Raw genomic sequence first — 20,536 nt, 5'->3', positions numbered from 1 at the left:
CTGCAGAAAGCACAGTGCAGGACAAGAGCTGTCCTTCACCAAGAACAGTATGAAGCAAGACCACTCCAACCACTGCACCCAGGACATTGGTCCTGGTCACTGAGTCCTGGTCCTGATCACTGAGCCCTGGTCATCACTGAGACCTGGTTCTGGTCATTGTGACCTGGTACAGATCACTAGGCCATGGTCCTGGCCATTGAGACCTGTTCCTGGTCACTGAGCCAGGGTCCTGTTCAGTAAAACCTGGTACTAACCACCAGGCCTTGGTTCTGGTTGCTGATCCCTGGTTCTGATCATTGAGACCTAGTACTGATCACTGGACCTTGGTCCTGGTCACTGAGCCCTGGTTCTCATCACTGGGCCCTGGCCTTGGTCACTGGGCCCTGTTCCTGGTCACTGAGCCCTAGTTTTTATAAATGAGCACTAGTTCTTACCACTGGGTCTGGTCCTTATCACCAAGCCCTGGTCCTCATCACTGGACTCTCGTCCTGATCACTGAGCCCTGGTCCTATTCACTGGTCCCTGGTCCTGATAAGTGGTCCCTGGTCCTGGTCTCTGGTCTCTGAGACCTAGTAGAGATCAATGGGCCTTGGTCCTTATCACTGAGTCTTGGTTCTCATCACTGGGCTCTAGTCTTAATCACTAGCCCTAGTCATGGTCACTGAGCCCTGATTCTCATCACTGATCCCTGGTCCTGATCACTGAACCCTGATCCCGGTTCCTGAGCCCTGGTCCTGGTCACTGAGCCCTGATCCCGGTCCCTGAACCCTGATCCTGGTCCCTGAGCCCTGGTCCTGATCACTGAGCCCTGGTCCTGATCACTGAACCCTGGTCCTGGTCATTGAAACCATCAGGCCTTAGTCCTGGTTGCTGATCCTTGGTTCTGGTCATTGTGACCTAGTACTGGTCACTGAGCCCTGGTCCTCATCACTGGGTCATGGCCTTGGTCACTGGGCCCTGTTCCTGGTCACCAGGCCCTGGTCCTAGTTACTGACTGCTGGTTCTGGTCATTGTGACCTAGTACTGGTCACTGAGCCCTGGTCCTCATCACTGGGCCATGGCCTTGGTCACTGAGCCCTGTTCCTGGTCACCAGGCCCTGGGTTACCTGTTCCTGGACCTAGTCACCAGCCCTGGTCCTCATCACTGGGCCATGGCGTTGGTCTAGGCCCTGGTCCTAGTCACTGACTGCTGGTTCTGGTCATTGTGACCTAGTACTGGTCACTGGGCCCTCGTTCTCGTCACTGAGACTTAATCCTGGTCATGATCACTGAGCCCTGATCCTCAAAACTGGGCCCTAGCCCTGGTCACTGTGACCTGGTCCTGGTCACTGAGCCCTAGCCATTGTGACCTAGCCCTCAGTGGGCCCTCGTTCTCGTCATGAGACACTGGTCATGATCACTGAGCCCTGATCCTCAAAACCAAGCCCTGGTCACTGTGACCTGGTCCTCATCACTGGACTCTAGTCCTGATCACTGAGCCCTGGTCCTATTCACTGGTCCCTGGTCTTGATAAGTGGTCCCTGGTCCTGGTCTCTGAGACCTAGTAGAGATCAATGGGCCTTGGTCCTTGTCGCTGAGCCCTGGTTCTCATCACTGGGCTCTAGTCCTAATCACTAGCCCTAGTCATGGTCACTGAGCCCTCGGTCTAGTCACTGTTCCCTGGTCCTCGTCACTCAGCCCTGGTCCTCTTCATGGTGACCTGATCTAATCACTGAACACTGGTCCCAATCCTTTTATTCTGATCACTTATCCATAGCTCTGGTCACTGAGTCCTGCTCCTGATCACTGGTCTCTGGTCTGGTCCCTGAGCCCAGGTGCTGGTCACTGGGTCCTGGGCCCAGTCACTCTGCCCTGGTTCTGGTAACTAACCTCAATTCCCGGTCACTGAGCCCTTGTCCAAAAACTGAGTCCTAGTGTTTAGTACAGGGTCAGGTCCTGACCCAACGCCCGTTTATTCTGGGTTGGAGCCCTTGTTCACGGCCTGTGTCACACTTAGATCCGGAGCCCTGTCCCCATGCTCTGGGTCCTTAGTCCTGACGTTCATCAGAAGTGACCCACACCAAGAAGAGGGAGCCTCCCAGGGCACCCAAGACCCTCCTGGCCCGGGCACCAGATGGAGGATGTGGTGGTGTCTCCCATGACTGGTTTCATCTTTTCCACGGCCCAGAGCGGTGTGTAGGTCCTGACTTGAGGGAAAGCAAATCAGGACAAGTCCAGGACCCATGAGGGCATGAGCCAGACCCCCAGGCCATGAGGGTCACCCACACAGGGGTTCCTTGCAGGGAGAGGCCTCAGTCGCAGGAGTGGGCACAGGGGTAGAGGCAGTGGTGTTTGTCTTCTCTTGTTTTTCTCTTTCATCTCAGGCTTCACCTGCTGAACACCCAAAATAGCCCTGAGGCTGGGGGGGCAGGGGCTGAGTCATTGCGAGGCTACCCAGGCAGGTGTCCCGACAAGAGACTGCTGTTCCCAGAATCAGGCCCGAAAACCGAGACCTGGCCAGGTGGGCCTGCGGCCCAAGCAAGGGGCTAGAGCCCAGAGGGCAATGTGGTGTCAGGGAGGTTCCCAAAACCTGCACGACAGCCCAGCCCCCACTTCATGTGGGCCCCATCAGCCAGGGTCAGCCGGGGTCAGCCCAGGGTCAGCCCGGATCAGCCAGGGACAGCCAGGGTCAGCCCAGGGTCAGCCAGGGTCAGCTGGGATCACCTTGGATAGTCAACATCAGCCTGGGATCAGCCAGGGTCCACCAGGGTTAGGCCTTAGAGAGGCCATGGTCAGCCAGGACAAAAGTCAGCTGGGGATCACCTTGGATAGCCAACATCAGCCTGGGATCAGCCAGGGTCCACCAGGGTTAGGCCTTAGAGAGGCCATGGTCAGCCAGAATTAGACAAAAGTCTCCTAGTTCTGTCAGGGACAGCCAGGGACAGCCCGGGTCAGCCCAGGGTCAGCCAGGGTCAGCCAGAGTCAGCTGGGTCAGCCCAGATCAGCCAGGGTCCACAGCCAGGGGCCACAGCCAGCAAAAGTCTCCTAGGGGGACAGCCAGGGTCAGCCAGGGTCAGCCCAGATCAGCCAGGGACAGCCAGGGACAGCCCGGGTCAGCCCAGGGTCAGCCAGGGTCAGCCAGAGTCAGCTGGGATCACCTTGGATAGCCAACATCAGCCTGGGATCAGCCAGGGTCCACCAGGGTTAGGCCTTAGAGAGGCCATGGTCAGCCAGAATTAGACAAAAGTCTCCTAGTTCTGTCAGGGACAGCCAGGGTCAGCCAGGGTCAGCCCAGGGTCAGGGTCAGCCAGAGTCAGCGTGGGTTTGGCCAGGATCTGCGCAGGGGTTGCTGACATCCGACAATTCAGGCCACCTCAGCGGGGCTCGAGCCGGCCCCAGGACTCTCAGTCATGCAGACCCTGGGGCTGTGAACTGTGCCCACAGGGCAGCCACACTGGCTGGGACCCTGGCGTTACACTGTGGCACTGACCCCTGCCATTCCCGCAGCCGGACGCTCTCCGGCTCTCCCACCAGGAGCAGACTGTGAGCACGGCGCCCAGCCGAGGCCGTGGACCAGGACACACACGCTCTCGCCAGGGTTCACAGCAGGATGCACATCCCACCCCTGGGGCCACTGGGGGTCCAGGAAAGGGGAGACGACATGGGGCTCAGTGAGCGAGACAGAGACAGGAAGGGGGCGATGCGGAGATGGGACAGGACAGAGGACTGGAGAAAAGGTCAGGGCCAGAGAGGCAGGACAGGACCGACGCTGCGAGCGGCCCCTCACACAGGCCCGCACACCCACGGACACTCACACACTCCGCGCACACAGACACACTCCCACCACCGCCTCCTCCGGGCCCTGGGGGCTCAGGGGGTCCCGCTGTGGCCCCTCAGGCCCGGCCACTCCCCGTGGGACCGAGCAACACAGCCAGGTGTCTGGGTCCCGGCCTCACCCCTCACGAGACTTGCGCCCCCGTCCAGCCCTGGGGTCCAGGGGGTTGTGGGCAGGGCAGGGGCAGAGCAGTGTGGGGACCCCGGTGCCCCCCGGGGTCTGGCCCCCACGGCCACTGGGACGCCCACCCAGCCCTGTGCACTCGGCCCTGTCACCGTCCCAGCGCGAGCAGGCCTCTGGGCCTCGGGGAGAAGCCCACAGGCCTGCCTGGGTCCCCCGCACGGGGCTGGGAAGTGGGGGTCCCTGAGGCAGGGGAGGCACTGGGACTCCGGCTGCAGGGGCTCAGGCCTGGAGCCAGGGCGGGGCCCGCACGAGGGGCTGCCGGCCCGGGGGCTGGGGGACAGGGAGAACAAGGCGACCACACCACACGGCCCGAGGACGGCTCATGAGGACGGCGGGATGGGGGGCTCCCAGAGCGCTGCGGGCCCTGTGTGGGTTAGGCGTCTGTGGGAGGGGTCCAGGGGCTGCCCAGGGTGGCCAGGCGGGGTGGGAGCGGGGGCAGAGGAGCCATGAGCGGGGCCTCTGGGGGGGCTGACCTCGCCCCACCTGGCTCAGGGACGGGGAGCTGCCGCGTGGGACAGACAGATGCCCTGCGAACGAACAATGGGAGACAGTGAACGGGGTCCCATAGGGGACGGGCAGGTGGACAGGGAGAGACAGGGGCGGAGGGGAGGACCAGACCAGGGGAGGCGGAGAGAAGGGGTGAGAGGTAGCGTTGACAGGGACAGCCGTGGCCACGGTCGGCAGAGCTGTGGAAAGAACCAGAGATCGCCCTTCAGGACGGAGGAATGGATAGAGACCCAGGCCCGGCTGACCAGGGCTGGGTACTGTGGTCACCCCGGGGCAGAAAGGAGGGAACCCCACGTCCGTAGCGACGCGACGGACTGGAGGAGACGGTGCCTCTGCGCCCGAGTCCAGCCGCGACACGTCCGTGGTCGCCCGGGGCTCGCTTGTGGGGCAGAGAGGCTGGCCGCGGGGACACGGGTCAGAGGGGAGTGCGGAGGGACTTGCTCGACTCAGGGGGGTCATGAGCCATGAGAGACTGTGGGCGCCTGAGCGCGCGCCCCTGCTCCTTGGACCCTGCGATCGCACGTGGACGCCCCCCACTCCCCGTGGCCTGGAGCTCAGGGAGCCGGCAGGTTTCGGGGGCTTGCGCGAGGCACCAGGTGGCCGGACGGTGGGAGCGCTTTCCGCTGTGCCCCGACACGGGCCCGCGGGGCGGGTCGGCATCACCAGCCTTTAGGGTCTCCCGTCAGGACCCCTGGCCTCGGGCGCTCGTTCACAGAGGGGCACAGTGCCTTGGGGCACGGCCCTGCTGCGACCCCGTCCCTCGGCTGCCACGCGCAGCAGGGACCCGGGGGCCAGGCAGAGGCGGGCGCCTCCCTCCGCGAGGGTCCCGAGGCGGGTCCCCCACTTCTTCACTCCCTCCTGCCCTGTTAGCCGGGAGCCCTCCGGGCGCCGCGGACGGAGGGCGCCTCGCCCCGCTCCTGCCGTCCAGCAAGGAGGCAGGGCCGTGCCAACGGATCATCTTGGAATACGAGCTTCACGGTGCCCCTGCCAGCCGCGCTATTGCCCCGTCCGGAGCCCTCCGGGCCTCCCTGACCTCCACCGCCTCCCTGGGCGTCTCCCTGCTTGGGACCAGTGACACTGCGGGCTTCAGCCACAGGCCTGCAGCCCCCTGCCCTTTGCACCCAGGCACACCGGGCCCGTGAGCCCCAGAGGGGCGAGCTCCGTCCTGCTGCCCTGCACCCGGAGGGGGGCCACATCCCAGCAGGCCACGGCTTTCCGTGGCCCAGTCCGAGCCCCGGCCGGCCTCTGAGGTCCTGGGCTGAGCCGGCGCGGCCGTGTGGGGGGTGGGAGTGCGCCGCCAGGGTCTCGGCCCCCCCAGGAGGCCGTGCACCCCCACCCCACACCTGTTTCTCCCCTAGTTACTCATTTCAGTAGAAGCTGTCCCTGAAGGGGACATGCAAATGTCTGTTTGTTCCACACCGAGAAACACCCTTGTCACCCGCGGGCCGTTTCCAGAAATAGCTCCCACCGCCCTGCACCTGGCGCCCCGCCGCGGCCCCCACCGCCCGGCGAGCTTAGCCCAGGCCACGGGGTGTGGGGACCGTCCACGCTCCCGGCTGGCAGTGGCCGCCGTGGGACAGTGGCGCGGCTGACACGGTGGCAGCCCTGCAGGTGGTGACTTCCGTGAGCGAGAAGTGTTCTCAGCACGTCCCCCTCTGTGACTAGGGTCCCCTGCGGGCCAGCCTGGACGCTCCAAGCCCCGGGGTGGGTGGGGTGTCGGGGAGCAAGCGGGGCAGAGGAGAGGCCGTGCGGGACAGAGCCGGCCTGCGGTCACGTGGGGACAGGCACGGGCTCCCCGAGCTTGTGGGCCCCTGGGTGACCACAGCACCCAGCCCTGGTCAGCCGTGCCTGGGCTGTCCTCACCCCCACCCTCCCGTCCACACTGTGCGAGCAGCTGGGCCTCCCGCTCTGCCTCTCCCTTGCCCGTGTCTCTCCCTGTCGCCCCCCTACCTCTCACCCCTTCTCTCCGCCTCTGTCTCTGTCTCTGTGTCCTTCTCTGTTTCTCTGTCTCTCCCTGTCCATCTCTGTGTCTCTCTATGTCTCCCACGTTCACTCTGTCTCTGCCATTGTTCCGTCGCTCTCTGTCCATCTGTCTGTCTCCACCGAGTCTCTCCAAGTCCCAAACTCAGGAGTGGGGCGAGGCGCCCTCCGTCCGTGGCGCCCGACGCCACGTGGCTCCTCTGCCCCCGCTCCCACCCCGCCTGGCCACCCTGGGCAGCCCCTGGACCCCTCCCACAGACGCCTAACCCACACAGGGCCCGCAGCGCTCTGGGAGCCCCCCATCCCGCCGTCCTCATGAGCCGTCCTCGGGCCGTGTGGTGTGGTCGCCTTGTTCTCCCTGTCCCCCAGCCCCCGGGCCGGCAGCCCCTCGTGCGGGCCCCGCCCTGGCTCCAGGCCTGAGCCCCTGCAGCCGGAGTCCCAGTGCCTCCCCTGCCTCAGGGACCCCCACTTCCCAGCCCCGTGCGGGGGACCCAGGCAGGCCTGTGGGCTTCTCCCCGAGGCCCAGAGGCCTGCTCGCGCTGGGACGGTGACAGGGCCGAGTGCACAGGGCTGGGTGGGCGTCCCAGTGGCCGTGGGGGCCAGACCCCGGGGGGCACCGGGGTCCCCACACTGCTCTGCCCCTGCCCTGCCCACAACCCCCTGGACCCCAGGGCTGGACGGGGGCGCAGGTCTCGTGAGGGGTGAGGCCGGGACCCAGACACCTGGCTGTGTTGCTCGGTCCCACGGGGAGTGGCCGGGCCTGAGGGGCCACAGCGGGACCCCCTGAGCCCCCAGGGCCCGGAGGAGGCGGTGGTGGGAGTGTGTCTGTGTGCGCGGAGTGTGTGGGAGGGAGCGCGTGCGTTCATCGGAGCCCGCACCGTAGGATCTGCGTCCTGGCCTGTGTCTCTCTGCACGTCTGTGTGCGGTGCGGATGGGCTGTGGGCTCCTAGGGTCCATCTCTGTGCAGCCCTGGGCCACCTGCCCGGGGACCAGGCTCCCCCATTATGCTGAATCCCGGGGCCCCTCCACCACACCGGTCCACCCACCCTACCCCCCAGGGCTCCTCGGCTGACCTCGTGCCTGTGTCCCTGCCCGGCTACGGCCCTGCCCGCCAGCCCAGCCCCGTCACTGTCCCCAGGCCTCGGGGGGCATGTGGAGAGCCAGCACCGACCGGAGAGTGGATGGGGTTTAGTCCCAGAGGCGACACTTGGTGAGCCTGGCCTGGAGACGGGGAGGAGCGGCCCGGCCTCCTGGGGAGCACCTACTGCACTCGTGTGCCCCACACACCCTACGTGCTACGTTGCCCACACACACCTCGACACGCCGCGCACACTTTCCACACCTCACTCTGCACACGTGCGTGCACACCCACGGGCCAGCTCACCCTCTTCTCCGCACACACACGCGTGAGACGCACGTGGAGCTGAGCTTTGTCCCTGGGGTCGGAAGTCTGCCTGTGTGGGCGCGGTGGCCACCCTGGGTCTCCGTGGCCAGGGCCGAGGTCAGAGACGTGCGGCCACGGCTAGGGGCCAGCCCCTGTGGTCACCCGCCCCTCAGGGACACCCAAGAGGGTACTGGTGCGCCGTCGGGAGTGTGTGGCTAGGACCTGCCTGCCGCTGGGGCTCACTGTCTGTCTGCCCCCAGCCCAGGGACACTGTGGTTCTGGAAGGTTCTGAGTGGCAGGGCCGTGGGCCACACTCAGGATGGGCACCTTGGCCCCCGGGGCTGCTGCAACCAAGACACAACCCAGGCCTGGGCTTCACGTGCCGCCCGGAGGGGAGTCGGCTCCCTGGGGCCCTGCCAAGACCCTCACACCGTCCCCGTGGAGCCTGAAAGCAGGGCTCCCCTCCCCCCAGCCAGTTGAAAAACATGACCCCGTGGGCACCGGTGCAGCTCCCAACCCCCACGTGGGCACAAACATACACTTGCAAATGTTTCTAAAAACATCAAGGTCGGGAACCGCAGAGCAGGTGGGGTCAGGCTGGGAAGCCCCAGTGGCCCCTGAGACCGAACCAGCCCAGCCAGAACGGGCAGCATTTGCATGGGGGGGGGGGGCTGTGCCGCTGCCCGCCAGGTGCGAGGACTCCCGACCCTTCCCCCTGCCCTGGCCATCCCCCAGGAGACCCGGGCCAGAGTGGCCAGGCCGCCCCGTGTGCCTCCTGGACGACTGCCCGGTGGAAGGGGCCTGTTGTCGGGGGGACCTTGCAGACCAGCCGGGGACGAAGCCCCTGGCCCACAGCCAGGTCGCACCCACCCCTCAGCCCCAGCCGGCTCTGCCCTTCCCAGGCCATCCTGCCCTCAACCTTTGTCCCTGCTGGGCTCCCCCAAATGGCCGCCCTAGATGCAGACCTGCCCTCGTCCCAAGCGGGCTGGGGCGGCCCCCGGGAGCTGCCTCGGGCTCCAGCGCCCCCTCTGAGAGCCCCGGGGCACCAGCAAGGGCACGATGACCGATGACCGTGACGCTGGACGCCCTCTGGGCACCCACTCCTGGGACATCAGAGCAGGTGTCCTACCGGGGCGGGCCTGTCCCTCCTCAGCCTGCGCCCACCTTCCCAGCCAGGCCAGCCCCCTCCGGACAAGAGCCGGACTTGAGACAGGCCCCTGGGAGGGAATCCAGCTGCGGCCTGGGGGACAGGGCCTGGGGAGACCCTTCCCGCACGGCCTCCCGCAGCACGGCCATGCAGAGGCACACGGCCACACGGACACACACACGGAGACACAGACTCACACAGACACACGGACACACACAGAGACACGGACACACACAGACACAGACACACACAGACACAGACTCTCACACAGACACACGGACACACACAGACACACGGACTCACACAGACACACGGACACACACACAGAGACACAGACACACAGACACAGAGACACATGGACTCACACAGACACACGGACTCACACAGACACACAGACACACACACGGACACACACAGACACACGGACACACACAGACACACGGACACACATGCGGAGACACAGACACACAGACACGGACACAGACACACACACACACACACACACACAGAGACACAGACACACAGACACAGAGACACATGGACTCACACAGACACACGGACTCACACAGACACACGGACACACACACGGAGACACAGACACACACACACACACGGACACACACAGACACACGGACACACACAGACACACGGACACACACACGGAGACACAGACACACACACAGACACACGGACACACAGACACACACACACACACAGACACACAGACACACACAGGCACACGGACTCACACAGACACACGGACACACACGCGGAGACACAGACATACACACAGACACACGGACTCACACAGACACATGGACACACACACAGAGATGCACAGACTCACTGTTACACACACACACACACACACACACACACGCAGACATCAACATACAGAGGTTCCCACTGACCAGACACACGGACACAGACACGGACAGACACCCCAGCCACTCACTCTCAGAGACTCACACTTGGTAACAGCCACGTGCATGCTGCACACACACACACACACACAGACAATCACAGGTTCCAGAGCTGGAATCACATACACCACCATGGTCCAGAGTACTACAGGCCCTCACACACACACGGGCTCACACAGCTGCACACACTCGCAGACACACACAGACTCACACGGATACACACAGACACACACACACACAGTCCATAGACACACACACACAGACTCACACACACATAGTCCACAGACACACAAAGACACACACAGTCCATAGACACACACACACAGACTCACACACATATACAGACTCACACACACATACACATAGTCCACAGACACATACACACATACAGACTCTCTCACACACACACAGTCTACAGACACACACAGACACACACAGTCCACAGACACACACAGACTCACACAGATACACACAGACACACACACACATGGTCCCACAGACACAGACTCACACACAGTCCACACACACACACTCACATAGTCTACAGACACATATAATCTATAGATGCACACACACACAGTAGACAGACACACACAGACACCCACACAGTCCACAGACACACAAAGACACACACAGACACACACAGTCCACAGACTCACACAAACTCACATGGATACACACAGATACAGACATACACAGTCCATAGATACACACAGACACACACGGTCCCACAGACACACAGACACACACACACACACAGTCCACAGACACATATAGACTCACATGGATACACACAGACACAGACACACACGGTCCCACAGACACACACAGACTCACACACAGTCCACAGAAACACACACACACATGGTCCACAGACACACACACACACACAGTCCACAGACACACACAGACACACATGCACACACACACACACACACAGTAGACACACACACAGTCCACAGACGCACAGACTCACATACACACACAGACTCACACACATACAGACTCTCACACACACACACAGTCTACAGACACACGCAGACACACATGCACACACACACAGTAGACAGACACACACAGTCCACACACACATAAGACACACACACACAGACTCACACACACATACAGACTCTCACACACAGTCTACAGACACACACAGTCTACAGACACACACAGACACACATGCACACACACACAGTAGACAGACACACACAGTCTACAGATACACACAGCCACAGACACACAAAAACACACACAGTCCACAGACTCACACGGATACACACAGAGAGATACACTCACACACACACAGACTCACAAGGATACACACAGACACAGACACACACAGTCCCACAGGCACACACAGTCCACAGACTATGTATCTGTGTGAGTCTGTGGACTGTGTGTGTTTTTGTGTGTCTGTGGACTGTGTCTGTGTGTGTCTGTGTGTGTGTGTCTGTGGACTATGTGTGTGTGCATGTGTGTGTCGGTAGACTGTGTGTGTCTGTAGACTGTGTGTGAGACACACACAGTCCACCGACACACACACACAGACTCACACACACATACAGACTCTCACACACACAGTCTACAGACACACACAGCCTACACACACACAAACACACACACAGACTCACAAGGATATACACACAGACACACACACACAGACTCACACACACATACAAACTCTCACACACAGTCTACAGACACACACAGTCTACAGACACACACAGCCTACAGACACACATGCACACACACACAGTAGGCAGACACACACAGTCTACAGATACACACAAACACAGTCCACAGACACACACACACAGACTCACACACACATACAGACTCACACACACAGCCTACAGACACACACAGTCTACAGACACACACAGCCTACACACACATGCACACACACATAGTAGACAGACACACACAGTCTACAGATACACACACACACAGTCCACAGACACACAAAAACACACACAGTCCACAGACTCACACAGATACACACAGAGAGATACACTCACACACACACAGACTCACAAGGATACACACAGACACAGACACAGACACACACGGTCTCACAGACACACACAGTCCACAGACACACACACACACAGTCCACAGACACACACAGTCCACAGACTCACATGGATACACACAGTCCATAGACACAAACAGTCCATAGACACACACAAAGTCCACAGACACACAAAGATACACACAGACACACACAGTCCACAGACTTACACAGAGACACAGTCCACAGACACACACATACACACAGACACACACAGTCCATAAACACAGACAGATACCCATGCACAGACACAGTAGACAGACACACACAGACACACAGACACACAGAGACACACAGTCTACAGACACACACACAATCCACAGACACACAAAGACACACACAGTCCACAGACTCACATGGATACACACAGACACACACACACACACAGTCCACAGACATACACAGACACACAGACTCACACACACATACAGACTCTCACACACACACACACAGAGTCCACAGACACACAAAGACACACACAGATACACACAGTCCACAGACACACACAGACTCACATGGATACACACAGACACACAGTCCATAGACACACAGACACACACACACACACAGTTCACAGACATACACACACACTCACACACACATACAGACTCTCACACACACAAAGTCTACAGACACACAAAGACACACACAGACACACACACAGTCCACACACAGACTCACACACAGTACAGACACACAGACACACACACAAATACACACACACAGTCACACACACACAGACTCACACAGACTTACACGGATACACACAGACACAGACACACACACAGTCCCACAGACACACACACACAGTCCACAGACACAAAAGGCACACACACACAAAGACACACACAGACACACACAGTCCACAGACTCACACAGATACACACACACACAGACACACACACACACAGTCTACAGACACATGCAGACACACATGCACACACACAGTAGACAGACACACACAGACACACACACAGACTCACACACACATACAGACTCTCACACAGTCTACAGACACACACAGTCTACAGACACACACAGACACACATGCACACACACACACAATAGACAGACACACACAGTCTACAGTACACACACACACTCACAGTGTATGTGAGTCTGTGTGTCTGTGGACTGTGTGTGTGTGTGTGTGTGTGTCTGTGGGACTGTTTGTGAGTGTATCTGTGTGAGTCTGTGGACTGTGTGTGTCTGTGTGTGTCTTTGTGTGTCTGTGGACTGTGTGTGTGTGTCTACAGTGCGTGTGTGTGCATGTGTGTCTGTAGACTCTGTGTGTGTGTCTGTGGACTGTGTGTGAGTCACACACACACACAGTCCCACAGAGACACACAAACACAGTCCACAGACACACAGACTCACATACACACACAGACTCACACACATACACACACACAGTCTACAGACACACATGCACACACACAGTAGACAGACACACACACACAGACTCACACACACATACAGACTCTCACACAGTCTACAGACACACACAGTCCACAGACACACAAAAACACACACAGTCCACAGACAAACACACACAGACTCACACACACACACAGACTCACACACACATACAAACTCTCACACACAGTCTACAGATACACACACACACACAGTCCACAGACACACAAAAACACACACAGTCCACAGACTCACACAGATACACACAGAGAGATACACTCACACACACAGACACACACAGTCTACCCATGCACACACACAGATACCCATGCACACACACAGTAGACAGATACACACAGACAGCACACACACAGATACACAGATACCCATGCACACACACAGATACCCATGCACACACACAGATACCCATGCACACACACAGTAGACAGATACACACAGACACACAGAGACACACACACACACAATCCACAGACACACAAAGACACACACAGTCCACAGACTCACATGGATACACACACACACAGAGTCCACAGACACACAGACTCACACACACATACAGACTCTCACACACACACACACAGAGTCCACAGACACACAAAAACACACAGATACACACAGTCCACAGACTCACACAGATACACACAGACACAGACACACATGGTCCCACAGACATACACAGACACATACACACAGTCTACAGAAACACACAGACACACACAGACTCACAAGGATAAGGATACACACAGACACACACACACAGACTCACAAGGATGCACACAGACACACACAGTCCACAGACACACACAGTCACACACACACACACACACACACACACACACGCCATACACAGTCCACACACACACAGCCAGCTGCTGTGGCCAGCAGCCCCTCGAGACCCCGGAAGCCCCAAAGGTCTGGGCAGATCCGGCTCCTGGTCTGACTGTCCTGAGCCATTTTCCTGTCTGGCCCTAAGTGTGTGTCTCCCCACGGCCAAGCCCACACTTTTCTACGGACCCACACTGACACTTCCCCTGGAGGTCTCTCAGTCAGCAGGGACTCCCATCTACCACCCAAGGGACCGTTTCAGAACCACACTGGACCATGGCCTCCAGTGCTCTTGGGGTGAATCCTGGCCAAGCCCTGCCCTCCTGCTAGCCCCCTCAGCCCCCTGGTTCTGCACACTGGCATGGTGGTGCAGGGAGCTGTGAGGGCCCCAGCCTGAGGACAGCAGGTGCAGACACAACCACCACTGCCTCCGTTCCCCTCCTGCGGAGCCCTGGGGCCAGGCTGGACACTCGTCCAGGAAGCGTCCTGCTCACCAGCCGCCATGGCACAAGCAGAGGCTGAGCTCCCCGACGCCAACCTGTGCCCCCGGCTCCAGGGGACCGGAGAGGTATGAGGCCCTCTCCGACTGGGAGACCATGAAGGCCTGGGTGCCTTTGGGAGGAAGGGGCTTCTCCGGCTGGGCCTGGGGGGAGGAGTGCCTCCTGGTTTGGGGCCCTGTGCGGTGAGAATGGGATACTTCACAGTAAAAAGGGACTTTTCTCTTTGAGAGGAAAGGAAGACAAGACCATCCTGGGCAGAGCGAAGCAGGGGCAGCCAACCTGGGTGCCCTTCAGTGAGGCTGGTCCAAAGGAAAGGGAAGGGAAATGGTGAGGAGATCCAGGGCCCAAGAGGAACCCACGGGGGGAGGAGCAGGCTGGAGCCAGGGGAGCCTTCAAAGGTCCCGTGGGGATAGCGGGTCAGGAGGCGGCTTGGAAGGTCCCACTCTCGGCTCCTTCCTCCTCCCAAACCCTCCATTGTGCCTTGGCTGCTGGGAAGGAGGTTCTGGTGACCCTCGGGGTGCAGGATGCTCCCCTCCAGAATGTCCTGCCTAGCCCCTCGACCATCCCCGGCCGGGAGAGGGAGGGGTGCCAGTGAGACAGGAGCCCTGGGTCAGGCCGGAGGAGGCATCACCATCCTGCAGCCAACGGGGCCTCTCACCAGGCCTCACCAGGCGCCCACTGCACAGTCAGAGCACGGGGGCTGCCTCGTGTCTTTCTGTGTCAGAAACAGGAACGTCTACTCCTGCTCTCATGAAACACTGAAACCACACAGCAGAAGCCACACACATGCGCACACTTTGTGGTCAGATATCCTGAGGGGAACAGAGGACAAGTCCCAGGGTGTCCTCACTGGACGGGACACAACGCCTGGCTTTTCCATGGGTCCAGGCTGTTACCAAGCAGTCGAACACAGGGGTGGCGTTGGTCCTCCACCAGGGTTTCTGGAGAGGCCCCGACACAACCCACATGAGCTGAGGGCTACGACCCAGCACTTCATTCTGGCGCCTCGGTTTGGTCAACATGGGGCCTGGGTCTGGTAATGTGACATAGGGCCTGGGTCAGGTCGGAGGAGGCTAGGGTCTGGTGACTGGGGCCTGCGCTGGATGGCCTGGGGTCTCGGTCAGGTCAGCCTGGCACTGACCTCAGTGCAGCCTCCTCTTCGGGTCCACTCCCAGCCTGGGCGCCCAGCACAGCAGCCAGGCGCTGGACCTCAGGCACCTGCTCACGCCTGGCTCTGCTGCCCCCACGTGGCCGCGAGCAGCACTGCATGCCCGCTGCCCCAAGAGGCTGTTCCCAGAACCGGCCGCACAGGGCAGATGGGGGCAGCGGGACAGAAGCAGGAGCACAAGACACGGGTCGGGGCAAGAGTCATAGGTCCGGGGGCAGGGACCGGAGCAGGGGGAGATGGGGCAGGGGGCACACACCAGGGGCAGGGGGCATAGGTCAGGGGGCACACACCAGGGGCAGGGGGCATAGGGGCTCAGCCCGAGGGGGAGATCAGCAGGAGGACAGCCCATGGCCTCACACCTCCGAGTGTCCCAGGGGCTCAGAGGCCCGGGACAGGTCCCACGGAAGACCCTGGCCCAGCACCGGGCTCTGGGCACAGACCGCGGGGGATCAGACTCGCGCTGGGGGCAACCAGGTCTCAGCGGGCTCGGGCCACAGCCCCCTGCCCGGCCCCGGCCCCGCCTCTGCAGCACAGTCGGCCCACAGAGGCCGCACCGTGGGGTTCGGGCGCCCCCGGTGGCCATCCTGCGCCACCGCATGTGCCGCGCACCAGCCAGTCGGGTCGGGAGGGGCCCCAGCCGCACCCCGCAGGGCCGCCCGCTCGCGTCGCGCCAGAGCCCACGCTTCCCACGACCGCCGGTGTGCGGGAGCCAGGAAGGCCGCCCGGAGGAAGCCCTGCAGACCGGGCGGACTGGGCACCGGAGAGGCCGAGCCCGGGACCCCGCAGCGCAGAGCGGGGCTGAGCCCTGGACACGCCCAGCACGGATGGTCCCGCGGCGGGTGGACCCGGCGGGGAGGCCAGGCCGCGGGGCACTGACCACGGTCTGCATCCGTCTTGTGCCCTGGCCCCACCTTGTGCCCTGGCCCCATCGATGCGTACCCCCCACCCCCGGCTGGAGCTGGGAGCCCTACGCATCCCTCCCCTGGGGTCATACCCTGCGCACCCAGAGCGTCCCACAACCCAGCACCTGGCCTGCGGGAGGCGAATCCTCCAAACAAAGATCAGTGAGTTGGAGGTGCCTGGGGGCCTCAGGTCATGATCTCGGTGTCCTGGGATCGATCCCCGCATCGGGCTCTCTGCTCAGCCCCCCCCCCCCCACTCTGCCTGCTTGTGACCTCTCTCTGCCACATAAATAAAATCTTTAAAAAAAAAAAAAAGACCAATGAGGGGGACACAAAGTTCCTGGGCTGAGAGACCCCATAATCTGGGGTGCGGCTGCAGCAGGGGTGGGGGTGAGTCCCCAGAAGGCGGCTCCTCCCAGGAATTCGCCCTTCCCGCGAGGCTGCCGTTCCCACGACCCCGATCTGCGGCCGCGAGCTGCCCCCTCGCTGGCCTCTGCTTCTGAGCGGGGACTGAGGCCCGATTCTGCTCACAGCACGCAGACCACCGGGCCTTACGCTGCTGGACCTGGGGCGGTCCGGCTTGCAGCCTCCGGGTCAGCCCTGCGGTCTCGACAGGCCCGGCCGCCGTCAGGACGGCTAACGCCCCGCGCAGAGCGCGGGATAGTGGTGCTCGGGTCCGCCAGGGACACGGCGGCAGGAGTGGACAGCAGGGGCCAGGACGGGCCGAGGCGTCCCTTTCCGGCGGGAGGACTTCTGCGGCCCCCGCAGCCGGCGGCAGCCTCCTCACGCTCCAGCCCCTCCAACAGAGCCATCGGCGCGGCGAGCGCTCATGGAGTGCGGCCGAGCGCGCAGCTCTGTCCACCTTGCTTTAGGACAGGGGACCACGCGGCCCGCGCATGCGCCCTCCAGCGAGAGCGTCTGCTCGGCCGCGCGCGGTGAGGGCCCGAGCGCCTGGAAGGCTGCGACGTCCCGCGGCGGGTGCGGGCGCGCCCGGGGCGGAGGGCGTTGTCCAGGCACGCGGGCTTCCTGGGAGGTGCGGTCGCTGTCGGACGCTCCCGCAGAGCGCCCCGTGCGGCCATCCTGCGTCCGCGCACGCTCCACTGGGGGAGGGGGAGGGGGAGGGGGAGGACTCGTCCTGCCCCAGCAGTGGCGGGGGTCTCGGCAGAGCAGGACCCGCTAGGTCCGCCGCGTGCGTGCGTGCGTGTGTCTCCGCGTGCGTTCACACGCGCGCTCGCACAGCTTCCTGGCTCTGACGGGTCCGGGGCAGCAACCCATAAAGGACGTGCCTACGGAGATGAGTGTTTGTAAACCTTCTGGACTCCAAAAGGATCTCTGTGCACGACCACACGCTGCCACCCCTCAACGCCCATTCTCCACATGGACTGCGAGCGTGACCCTCTCTAGGGGGGTCCAAGGCCGCCCGGGCAGGACGGGGCATCTTTTCCCTGCTGTTCCCGACGGAGCGCAGAGACGCGACACCGCACAGCCCGTGAGTTGCCGGACTCCCAGCCGGAGAGACGGGGTTGGGGTCCCCCAAAGCCAGCCTGGGTCTCAGAGGAGCCCAGCCACCAGCAAGCGCTGCCGCCCGTGCCAGCGGAGCTCCGTGCCCTGTCCACACGCCTGAGACTGACGCGCAGTGGTTCAGACAGCAGTCCGGGCCACCAGAGACACAGCGCTCAGAGCCTGCGTGGCACCAGAGCTCGCCCGCCCCTCCACCGCAGATGCCAAGGGTCCTCCGATGCATGTCCCACATGCGGTCATGGTCAGGACCTCTGCGTCATAAACGCTCCTACCCGCCACTGCTGTTCTAAAATCAAGTGCAACATTTTCACTTGAATCGTTGGCCCTCGCAAGGGGCAAACACCATAGCTGTGTGCAGATGCAGACATCCTGAGAGGTGGCTCCCTGGGGGCCCCAGGGCTCTGGCCACTTAAAGAGTGGGTCCCCTTCCGGCCTGACCAACCAGACCCCCCCTGCAGGCCCAAGAGGCCCCCACAGACCCAGACTTCCTCCTCCTGCCCTCCTGGGACCCCCCACCCTGAAGAGCCCAGCATAGATGCCCAAGAGTGGCATCCCTCCATCCTGTTTCCCAAGCCCAACATCAGTGTCCAGGAGCCCAGCATCCCCAGAGGTGTCCAGCCACGGCCCTCGGGGTGCATGCTCCCAGGAAGCACAGCCAGGTCAGGCCCAGATGGCCAGGGGCCAAGAGGAGTGCTGTTGGCCTGGCAGGGGCGTGTACTGAGTGGCCTGGGGCCTGGCTCAGGTCGGCGGAGGCTAGGGTCTGGTGACTGGGGCCTGCGCTGGATGGCCTGGGGTCTCGGTCAGGTCAGCCTGGCACTGACCTCAGTGCAGCCTCCTCTTCGGGTCCACTCCCAGCCTGGGCGCCCAGCACAGCAGCCAGGAGCTGGACCTCAGGCACCTGCTCACGCCGGGCTCTGCTGCCCCCACGTGGCCGCGAGCAGCACTGCATGCCCGCTGCCCCAAGAGGCTGTTCCCAGAACCTGCCGCACAGGGCAGATGGGGGCAGAGGGACAGAAGCAGGGAGCACAAGACACGGGTCGGGGCAAGAGTCATAGGTCCGGGGGCAGGGACCGGGAGCAGGGGGAGATGGGGCAGGGGGCACAGACCAGGGGCAGGGGGCATAGGTCAGGAGGCACACACCAGGGGCAGGGGGCATAGGTCAGGAGGCACACACCAGGGGCAGGGGGCATAGGGGCTCAGCCCGAGGGGGAGATCAGCAGGAGGACAGCCCATGGCCTCACACCTCCGAGTGTCCCAGGGGCTCAGAGGCCCGGGACAGGTCCCACGGAAGACCCTGGCCCAGCACCGGGCTCTGGGCACAGACCGCGCGGGGATCAGACTCGCGCTGGGGGCAACCAGGGCTCAGCGGGCTCCGGCCTCACCCCCCTGCCCGGCCCCGGCCTGGCCTCTGCAGCACAGTCGGGCCCACAGCGGCCGCACCGTGGGGTTCGGGCGCCCCCGGTGGCCATCCTGCGCCACCGCATGTGCCGCGCACCAGCCACTCGGGTCGGGAGGGGCCCCAGCCGCACCCCGCAGGGCCGCCCACTCCCGCCGCGCCAGAGCCCACGCTTCCCACGACCGCCGGTGTGCGGGAGCCAGGAAGGCCGCCCGGAGGAAGCCCTGCAGACCGGGCGGACTGGGCACCGGAGAGGCCAAGCCCGGGACCCCGCAGCGCAGAGCGGGGCTGAGCCCTGGACGCGCCCAGCGTGGATGGTCCCGCGGCGGGTGGACCTGGCGGGGAGGCCAGGCCGCGGGGCACTGACCGCATGGGCTCTGCTCCCTCACTAGCATGCCCTGAGCTCTGCGTGCACATACTGGGTCCCCAACCTCACGCTCGCTGGCTGCTCCTCACACTGAACCGTGCACGGACGGAACAGTGCTGTGGGCTTGGTGTTCCCGATGGAGCGACACACAGGCTAAGGGACCCGTCACCAGAGATCAGACACTGGGTGCACGGGGCTTCAGCACAGGCCCCAAACCTCTCATGTGCTCACACAGAACTACTGCGTGGGCCACACACATGGCCCCATGGCCAGCCCCCCGGTGGTTCGGTCTGCAGGTGCCACTGAGATGCTGCCACGGATGCCACAAGCTCAGTAAAGCCATGGCCAGGCTCTCGCCCAGGCTGACCAGCATCAGGTTCATGGACAACTGACCTCGGGGGCTTGGCC

The sequence above is a fragment of the Mustela putorius genome, unplaced genomic scaffold (genome assembly GCF_011764305.1).
Source record: "Mustela putorius furo isolate JIRA1106 unplaced genomic scaffold, ASM1176430v1.1 tig00000129_pilon_pilon_pilon, whole genome shotgun sequence".
Lineage (NCBI taxonomy): Eukaryota > Metazoa > Chordata > Mammalia > Carnivora > Mustelidae > Mustela > Mustela putorius.
The sequence above is the reverse complement of the archived record's forward strand: the minus strand, read 5'-3'. Positions refer to the sequence as shown.